Genomic DNA, 9,901 nt, shown 5'->3' with positions numbered 1-9,901 from the left:
AGAATGATTAAAGTAAGTTTTCTTTTTCAGTATTGATACACATGAGAAGGGTTAGAACCTAAAAAAGACCAGCATGATGCTGTTAAAATTATAATGAACAAACAATTCCTAATGCATGAATATGGATTGACATGATTTTATAGAAAATCTGAGTAAATCATACTTGATATCTTGAATATAACTTGTGACTGATATACAATATTATATACATGTTACATGAAATTACTTTCAACTCTGAGTACATCTAATGATCTGCAAATAGAAATTACAAAAAAATGGTATTCCATGCTTTGGAGAGCAGGCAATTAATATTTTTTCAGTAAACAATGTGTCAAATTAGATACATAAACTAAATCTAAGAGAGCAGTAGAACAATTAATCACAGAAATACAAACAATAAGTCAGTATTGATGAAAAATTGTTTTCCATTCAAGAGGAAAGTGACAATTTATGTAATTAAATAAACATTTGTACAATTGCTGACATCTAATGACTGTTTACAGATTTACTTTTTATTAAGCATATCAATATTGCTATGTAAACCAAGAGTGTTTTGGATGCTTGTCTATTTGCATCCTGAACCCCAAAATTTTAAGTTTCTCCAAATAGTTAATTTTCTCCACCAGTTTGAAGATTTTGCGTGCAATTAATAAGTGTTAATACTAACATTCTATATAGAAGGAGCTTCAACACAGAGCAAGCTGGTAGGTATTCAAAACCATAGTTGGACTGGAGCCCCTTTATTATATGTTAGTTATTTAAGTAGGAAGTACTTTATAATAATAGCTAATTTCACAGATTTTAAATTGTTTAAAGGAAGCACTTTTGGAGTCCCCTGTATTAACATATGTCATTATTCTACTGTATGAAAGTTCTAGAAATCAATGCCATTATCATGGTGCATGATATAAAAAATACTACCAACAAAAATTACAGAACAGTTCGAATGATACCATTTCAACTATCTACATTTTGTATACTGCTTAAAGCAGTCTCATTTTTCCAAAGAGACTCAACTCTGATCTCAGTCATACAGGTGTAAATCTGAAGTTACTACACTGAAATTAATGGATTTGCAGCAGTGAAACTGAGATAAAATTCTGGCCCACAGTAGTTATACATAAATATATCAAACTTATTTCTCCCATGTTTAAAGGGTGCTGCTAATGGACAACAATCCCCAATGGAGGCTATGTTTTCAATATAACCACTTCTGACGTTTTCAGTCTGAGCAACCCCAGAGAGTTTACAAAGGTAACTTTGAAAATAGTTTATTTCAGGACATTTTAAGAAACATTTATTCCAAATGTATTAATGCCAGTCAAACGAATGATTAACCATTCTGTAAAATTTTGCATTGTGCTCTCTGAAGTAAGAGTAAAGTTGCTCTAAAACAGTGTTGTTGACAACAGGGTGGGGGCGCCCTTTGGATTCATGTAAACATCTCTCTCTTCCATCACTTCTAATGCAATAGAACCCCTTGGTTTGGTTAAAATAAAAATTTGAAGACATAATTCTGGAAGGAAGATTAAGAAATGTTTCTACTTTTTGTAACTCAGGAAGAGGGTCCTTGATTAAAGTATTGCCATCCACTATGTGAATCTGATCTAAGTTGAAATGCTTAAGCCACTTTTCCATATGGATATCATAGAGACTTCTCTGAATAGCTTTATATTTGGTATTAAGTGCTCCATTTTTAATAACAATTTCTTCAAAGGGCTGAACACGCTTGTGGCTTTCTAGTCTGTTGTAATATACTTGGGTATAATCAGATATTACTCTCTCAGTGGGGTCTCTTAGAATGAGAAGCAATTTAATAGAGCTATTCATGTCATGAATTCTTTCTGGAGCCTGTGGTGAGGTAAAATAGCCTGGTGTTTTCTCAATAGTAATTTGATTTTCATAAGAAAATGGCATCAGACTCCTATACCAGTCTATTCCTTTTACATAATTCTCATCCCAGTCAAAGAAGTGGACTTCTGTAGTTGCTACCACAATATTAGGATGAATATCCAACATTTCCAATAAGGCCCTGGTCCCTCCTTTTCGAACTCCTACAATGATCGTCTGAGGTATTCGTCGGTTTGTGCCAGGAGGTCTCACCTGTGCAGAGTAGTGTTCACTTTTATTATTGAAAAATCCTACTTGCGACTTCAGTGTCTCCAGCAGTGCCCCATTCTCAACAGGAGCACCCTGAGTGTGAGTCAGCAAAAGATAAGCTGACACCAGGAGGAAGGCCATGTGGAGAATAATTAGTTCAAAATGCCGTTAAGCTTGGCTGGTGAAATAATAGGCGATTCCCCTCTCGAGGAGCTGGTTGACAGAACTGGGGGCGAGCGAACAACTTTCTGAAGCATCTGCAAAATAAAATAAGACTAATAATTATCTCTGTGTATATGCATGAATGCATCATAGATGAAGTCTGACTTCTTCTCTGTAATTAGTACCATGCAAAAAAGTTATCTAAAGCAGTTTACTTCCTCTCCCCCCACACCCCCGCCACTCTGTGCCAGGAGAGTAAAATGGTGAATTGACATTTTCTTGTTCAGTGCTGTAATTAATGGTGGATACTACATCAGTGAGAACATTTGCCTACTCAAAACGCTGGACTAGGCTACGAAGAAAGAAGAGGAGGCTCTACCTGGTTCTATTTTCCTTGTTATCATTTCCTTCCTTTTACTTCTTGCTATTTAGGACACGCCATTAATAGGGCTGTCAAGCAATTAAATAAATTAATTGTGATTAATCCCACGATTAAAAAAATGAAGCATGTCCTCTGGAAGGTGGCTGAAGCATGAAGGGCCATACAAATGTATAGCATATCTGGCACGTAAATACCTTGCATTGCTGGCTACAAAACTGCCAAGCAAACATCTGTTCTCACTTTCAGGTGACATTGTAAATAAGAAGCAGGCAGCATTACCTCCTGTAAATGTAAACAAACTTGTTTCTCTTAGTGATTGGCTGAACAAGAAGTTGGACTGAGTGGACTTGTAGGCTCTAAAGTTTTACATTATATTTTTTACATAACTGCACTCAAAAACAAAACAATCTACATTTGTAAGTTGTGCTTTCATGATAAAGAGCTTGCACTATAGTACTTATAGGAGGTGAATTGAAAAATACTATTTCTTTTGTTTATCATTTTTACAGTGCAAATATTTGTAATAAAAATAATATAAAGTGAGTACTATACACTTTGTATTCTGTGTTGTAAATGAAATCAATATATTTGAAAATGTAAAAAAAACCCAAAATATTTAATAATTTTCAATTGGTATTCTATTGTTTAATAGTGCAATTAAAACTGCAATTAATAGCCATTAACTTTTTTGGGGTAACTGCAATTAATCGACAGCCCTAGCCATTAATAATGATTCCATGACATTTTGGAGTATCAATTCATCTCCCCAAATTCACTGCTAGAATCTAACTAGCAAGTGTCATTTAGTTGATGCTTTAATTCTGTCTCCAATGGGCTATGGGTTGAGAGCCTTGACTTGTAGCACAGAAAGGATGTGTCTAGCAAGAGCAGAGTGAAATAAGGCAAAATCCTTGGGATCCAATCAGTAAGGAGACAGACAGACACAACAATGCATCAGAGCAAGAGAAATGGAGTCTGCATCAACTGAATGTGGAGTGAGAGGATAAACTAGTCTGGGTGGATTAGTTGCAGAAGCTCAAAGACCTGTGGTGTGTGCATGCACACACGTGTAGCTGGGGTAGTTGCTGCAAGGTCAGAGCTTTAGAATTAGAGCAGAGAACATTAGTCTCTCCAAGGAGAGGCTAAAGGTTGTCTCCAAGAGATACCTAGAATACAATTCAGGGGATTCTAAAAGTTTTTATCTGGGAGGTGGGAGCAGGGGGCAAGTTTGGATGGTCTGGGCTCTATTTACTATTAATTCATCCTCAAACAGAAGAAAACCAGATATTAAAAGAGAGCAGGGGTTCTTAATCTGACAGTCGCAACTATCCCACCCTCCCAGATTGCTAAATGGGATGCAGGTCCCAGCTAGATGGAACAGGACTCCTGGGAATTGGAAAGGGATATATACAGAATATAGATAAATTTATATGGTTTTACTAATATTTAAAATGGACTTTGTGTGAGGCCCCTCTATATACTATTTGGAAACTTAGCTATAACAGAGCTGGCATCACAGAACCACTGATAAAAAATAATTTAGAAAAATACAACATCTGCACCAGGATAACTATGCTTGAGCGCACTGGACTGGATGTTCCAATCCCTTAAGTCCTTACTCAGGCAAAATTTCCTTGGGAAGCACTTCAGGATTTTGCCCTATTTCTGGGCAGCTAGAAGATTTTAATTGGTAATAAGCATGTATATTATATACACCATATTTTTCTTAACATGATTTATTTTTAATCCTAATAAAATGGAGTGTGAAAACTAGTTCATTTGACAAGCTCTGGCTAGAAATGGTGAAGTTATCTTATACAAATGAAGCAATAGTCACTTAAAACAAGAACTACCTATTTAGATTCTATTTTAAACCTCTATCTCATTCTTCGATTTTTAAAATGGTCTCAGTTATTGCAACTATCGCTCCTTTTTCAAATTCTAGTTTCAGTGATTTGCTGTGCTTTTTCTGAACATTCATCACATTAGTTCATTAATAACCTCTCTTACATAGTACCTCAAAGAAAGCAGACATTTTCTATTAGTCATGGCTCTGAAGAGGATTCACAGCTTCCCTCTATTATATTCCTTTTGGTAATTGTTTAGTCTGAGTTATTGGCAGCTTACAGGCTTAAGTTATCACAGTAATATTGTCAAAATTTTATGGTAGATTCTAATACTGTATAAGTAAAGCAGTAGATTTACTAAATGACAGTTCTAAATCTAATAATTAAAGGGCCAAATCCAACTGCCTCGGAAGTCAATGGAAAGACTCCCATTGACTCTAATGGGAATTTGATCAGGCTCTAAATTATAGGCAGCATTCATCAGCAAGATTTTTGAACTGACTGAGTATATCTAAAACTTTAATTTTACTTATAAACAGTGCCTCCTGTTGTGGAACTAACTTCACTCAAGACTATCCACATTAAAGCATGCCCCAGAGCTCCCGGAGGAAGACCCCAGGGGCAGCAGCCTATTCAAAAGGAGCAATAGATACACAAATATATGCACATGTGGACATACTTAAATACTAGAAAAATCCAATCTTTAAACCCAGTCTGAAATTTTAAGCCAAATCAAACCCAAGAAAAAAGTCCAAAGCAGAATGCCTCTCTAATCACAGCTAGACTAAATATTGTTATAGTTTTACCAGTTGAGAGAAAACTTCTATTTAAAGGGTTCATACACATCACCATTTTATTATGATTTTTTCTTTCAAGATTTATTTTAAATTCTCAAAAACAACACAAGGGACACCAAATGCAAGTTTTTATATTAGGACACTATGGCAGAATGTATATATTCACACCAGCAGTAATTTGCAGCCACATATTCAAAAATGGCTACTATTTTTTGGGTGTCCATCTTGAGAAACCTTGGACCTAATATTCAGATGTGCTGAGCACCTAAAACTGCAATGGAAGTGGCAGGTGCACAGGTCTTTTGAAAAGCCGGCTGAAAGTACCCTATGTAGAGCTCCCAAAATTGAGGTACCTAAAAACAGTGGCGCTCTGTGAAAATTTTGGCCATAGGATTTGAATGCAAGTCAGATGCTACAGTCTAAGAATTTCCAACACAGTTCTACCTCTGTGGCTCTTGATATTTCTAAATGGTTTGCACAGTGTTATGAATCAGATTTAAGGACAATTATAAAAAAAGTATTTTAAAAAATCCCCTTTTTATGAAAACCACCGCAAACACAGAAGCACCATGAAGTCAATAAACCTTAAATACCATTTTTTGTTTAAAGATGTAGTGGGAACAAGAACACATTAAAAGAATTACAGTAATTATAAATGAAAATGTGATTAGAATGCAAATCCACCCTGTAATAGCTAGGCCTAATCTTGCCTTTAGAATTAGGTATAAAAGATGAAATACTGCTTTCTTCTGACTTCCTGCCTACAGGCACTGCAGGCAAGGAGTGTAGCAGAAATCCCATACTCAACTGCACAGGAGGAGGTTGGTCTACAGAGAGACTCCACAAACACCCAGTGTACTGTGGAATTTAGTTACTCCATGAGTCCATCAGAACCCAGGTGGGCTTTGTTAACAAGCCAGGGGAGGAGTCATGGCCTGTGCATCCATGAACTGGGCAGTCATTCACCAAAATATCAGGCTGTTTTCACTACTTCCACCACATTCTGAGTTAGAAGACTTACAGCCTGGATGTGCCTGATATGATAAGGCTGAAGGCATTCATCAGAAAACAGATCAGAACTCTTTATCCAAGTAAGGAAGGGATCTGAGACTCATAAGGACACTTACTGATTAGGACAGTGGATATTTCTATATATATTTTTCGCCAGTGAGAATAATGCTTCTCATGAAAAATTAAGCTCAAATTTAAATTATCCTATGCTCTTGCTTACATCTGACCTTTTTATTTGAGACCCCCAAATTCGGAGAGGTTTTGTTATGCTTTTCATTTAGCTCCAGTGGAAAAGATTTCCACTCGTATGTCAGCAAAGAAAGGCAATTTAAGAGGTTTATCAGTGGTAGTCTCTTAGTTTGCATAATCAGTCGATTACCTCTTTGAATAATTAATGGTATAAAATTATTGTTTTCTGATATTCTTTACAAAAACATTGTTAGGATATTTAATCTGTTATTGAAATGCACTTAATATATTTTTCTTTTTTGGGTAAACCTTATGAAGAATGAAATAAGCTGGAAAAGTGAAAATTTACTTATCAAGAAAAATTATACTGATATACAGCAACATAGAAACAACAAATTGGGTTTTTTTTTTTAAATTGCTCAAATCCCCACCAACTTTGGTGAATTAAAACATGAATGCTATGGTTCATGCTGTAACATCTAGAATCCCGATTCTGCAAATAGACATGCACAAGTGAACTTCTCTGCACACATATTCAGATGCAGAACTAGGGTCCATAGGACGGGGTTTTCAATTACAATTACAATGAGAGTTGTCCTTCTATCTCTCAAAGGCTCCACTGAAAAATCCCAGCCTTGATTTAAAACAGAGTCTGCCTACTATATATTATTTCTTTATATTACGGTGTTCCCAAAAGCTTTGGCCAAGATTGGGAAACCACTGAGCTAGGCATGGAACCAACACATAATGAACACTTACTTAGCTCTTTACATTTTGTAGATATAAGAACAAAACACTGCAGATGAACTATTACACAGGCTGTTTATTTATTGTGCCCAAGCCCTGAGAGATTTGTTTTGTTTGGTCTTGCAGTTATTTTGATTCAAAATGTGGAAACAAACCTAAAAATGAGGTTAAACTGTCAAGGAGTCACATTAAGGACAGTTAGGTGCAGTCTGTTGTTCATTTGTCCTATTACTTACAACCTCTATGATCATTAGAGTTAACATATACTGTGAAGTTCAAGCCTCTTAGGAGGCTACAGCAGCCATAAGTATAGTAAGCTGGTAGTTTAGATGTTTCTCATGCTTTAGGTCACAGATTCCCAGACTGAGGCCCAAATGTCAAAATGTCAGCTCAAAGTATCCCTCATCTGTTATTTTGGGAAGGTTACATTTTCAATTTCAGCAGGTCAGGTTGAAACTGTACCTCTGAAGGTGTGAGACAAATGATAAGACAGCAATAGGTAAGAGCTGACTAGGTTCCAATCACATGAACAAGAGTGCACAGAGAATGCCATGCTGTCATGGAGAGAATCATCACGGTATGCTGCATGAAGTTTATGTTAAAAAAGGAAAAACAAACAAACAAGCCAACCAAACTTTGAAATGGGAATAAGTGGATCTTTTTTTTAAAAGGCCAAAATATCCCAAATATTTTGCATTTTCATTCACGGAGTTGACTTTAAAAGAAAACATGGAGAAAAGCACGCAGATAGGTTCACAAAGTGCTTATTAACACTATGTAAAGGCAAATCATTACAAAAGAGAAAACAGTTGAATATCTGGATTTGCCATTCCAGAAAAATTCAGAGTAAATTGAAATCTGGGCTATTTTAGTCACATGCTGAGAGTTCTAAAACAAATTTTGGGAAACATTCAAACATATCTACATTTTCTTTTTACTAATGATGATCGCTCATTTATTACATAAATGCTACCAGAAAATAAAGTCCCAAGTGACATCTGCAAATAGATAATACTCAGGGCAGTGCTTATTTTTATATGAAATATTTAATGTTTAAATGGAACAGAGTTCAGAGTTATTACATCTGTTTTGATACACAGGTTTTTCCAGCAAACTCAGGTGAGAACACCTAAAGCTTAATTCTGCTGTACTGCATCCACAATCTGTATTTTCATTTGTAACATTTGTGTATTTTCATTTGTGGAGAAAACTGTAAGCTGTTTAAAAAACATCAGAAACAGGGAAAAGGTTTTGCAAAAAAATGGCTAGCTAATGATCTCAGCTACATGGGAGTAAGTCTGGAATAACTATGACTTCAATGGCGTTACTTTGGATTTAAACCAGTGTAACAGAGCTCAGAGTCTGGCCCGAAGTCTTCTACTACAATCAGGCAACAATCTGTGTTGTACATCTGTCATAGCATTTCTAGTCACAATAGTCATATAGGACCCTGTACTTCAATCATTAAGCTGAGCACAAACAGGTTCCATTCTTTGCAGTGTAGTATTATGCACAAGGCCCTTTGAATTCTGTGATTTCACAGCTGCTGTACTTAGGGAATCTATTTCTTGTGACAGTTTTGCAATTAACTGCCATATTTTCTACCTGCATGTCCATCTGCCACCTTTGGTTTAAATGTTGTTAGGTGGGACAAGCATCCTTCATAGCTAGGTTTCAGAGTAACAGCCGTGTTAGTCTGTATTCGCAAAAAGAAAAGGAGTACTTGTGGCACCTTAGAGACTAACCAATTTATTTGAGCATAAGCTTTCGTGAGCTACAGCTCACTTCATCGGATGCGATGGGGATTTTTTTTTTTGAAACAGTTAACAGATTGGTTCCTAAAAATTATGTCAGGTAACATGGTTCAACCAGCGTCTTGTGTGGCTGGGCAACATGTTTTAGAAACTTTTCTAGAAATGGCCCTTGAGACCAGCTAAGTTAGAGCACTAAACAACTTTTTGAAAGTTTTTCTCATTTGACCTAGTTTTGCTGCTTGGTTCCAGTCTGTTTCTAAGAACCTAGAAAAGTGTTTCAGATTGGAGATAGTTTTGTAATGTAGACAGATCATAAGAACGGTCATACTGGGTCAGACCAAAGGTCCATCTAGTCTAGTATCCTGTCTTCTGATAGGTTTCAGAGTAGCAGCCGTGTTAGTCTGTATTTGCAAAAAGAAAAGGAGTACTCGTGGCACCTTAGAAACTAACCAATTTATTTGAGCATAAGCTTTCGTGAGCTACAGCTCACAAGTGAGTGTAGCTCACGAAAGCTTATGCTCAAATAAATTGGTTAGTCTCTAAGGTGCCACAAGTACTCCTTTTCTTTCTGTCTTCTGATAGTGCTCAATGCCAGGTGCCCCAGAGGGAATGAACAGAACAGGTAATCATCAAGTGATCATTAGAATCTGAATCCTGGTTAGGTTCACCCCAGCTCTGGCCACAGGCACAGAGAAGCCCAAATTGTCCCCACTCAATGTTTTATTTATTTATTTATTTAATCTAGTTACTTCTTTATCCCATGAGTAAGTGACAGATCTGGTTTCATTCACTCATAGGTTCAGTCACATGTATTGTGATTCAAGGGAGTCCAGAAATTGAAAGACAAATAAATGATCAGTAGTATAGAAAGCTTGTACCCCTTTTAGCAGGTCCACACCAAGGGATTCTCAG

At 36.3% G+C, this 9,901-nt stretch overlaps 1 pseudogene across 4 annotated transcripts in view; it reads right to left on the bottom strand.

The window, feature by feature from the left end:
- Nucleotides 1-389: 389 nt before the first annotated feature.
- The window catches only part of LOC311524477 (heparan sulfate glucosamine 3-O-sulfotransferase 1 pseudogene), a 106,904-nt pseudogene continuing 97,392 nt past the window's right edge, over nt 390-9,901 (bottom strand). For 3 of the 4 annotated variants that reach the window (XR_014714704.1, XR_014714706.1, XR_014714707.1), the window contains exon 2: nt 390-2,357. The product of XR_014714704.1 is annotated as a heparan sulfate glucosamine 3-O-sulfotransferase 1 pseudogene (transcript). The remainder of the gene's footprint in view (nt 2,358-9,901) is intronic. The other variant, XR_014714705.1, reaches the window with a different exon arrangement.

Source organism: Lepidochelys olivacea (genome assembly GCF_965140295.1).
Source record: "Lepidochelys olivacea isolate rLepOli2 genome assembly, chromosome: 7".
NCBI lineage: Eukaryota > Metazoa > Chordata > Testudines > Cheloniidae > Lepidochelys > Lepidochelys olivacea.
Note: the sequence above shows the minus strand (reverse complement) of the source record. Positions and strands in the feature narration are given on the sequence as shown.